This window comes from Mustela nigripes, chromosome 10, assembly GCF_022355385.1.
Source record: "Mustela nigripes isolate SB6536 chromosome 10, MUSNIG.SB6536, whole genome shotgun sequence".
Taxonomy (NCBI): Eukaryota; Metazoa; Chordata; class Mammalia; order Carnivora; family Mustelidae; genus Mustela; species Mustela nigripes.
The window spans coordinates 65,441,349-65,442,054 of NC_081566.1; positions in this window are offsets into that span (position 1 = coordinate 65,441,349).

Genomic DNA, 706 nt, shown 5'->3' on the forward strand with positions numbered 1-706 from the left:
CCGGAGCAGGCCCCGCCCACCAGAGTCAGACCCAGGCCCACGCCGAGGCTCGGCCACAGCTCGAAGCCCCAGCCCCCGCAGGTGCGGAACCAGGGTGGCAAAGGCCTGTGTCCGAGGCCTGAGGTGGGACAACGTCCGGGCGGGGAGGGGGTTATTAGGGACCCCCAGTTCCTGTCTCCCTTGGCCCAGCTGTCTCTCCCGCTCTTCGGGTTGGGATAGGTCCTTGGAGATGGCCTGTGACCTGCCCTGGTGGGGCGCAGCTGAAGGAGCAGGTGGAGTCGGGGGAAGAGAGGACCCTGCCCTTCGAACGTGGCATTAGTTTAGAGAGTGTTTCCCAAGGAAGAGGCCCTTTAAGGCCCCGGCCTGGCCCCTCCAGGATTACCACCAGGGACAGTGGAGGGCTTACTCAGTCTTTTCCCAACTGAAAAAACCAGATGGAGAAGGGAGGCAAAGAGACTGGCCAGGCATTGATGATTAACCTGACTGGGGGTGTCTGGGCCTCAGCAGCACAGTCCCTCCCTTGGGCCCGGAGCCTTCTGGGTCTCCCACCCCGGTCTGCATCCCAGCCTGCCCAGCAGCTGGCCGCGGTGACAGCTGGGCTCCCTGGACGCCTGCACAGGGGTGAGGACACCTGGCCTCTGCCTCAGCAGCTGGAAAGAAGGAACGCTAGATGGAAAAGGGTCTTAGCCTGGAGTCAGGAGCCGCT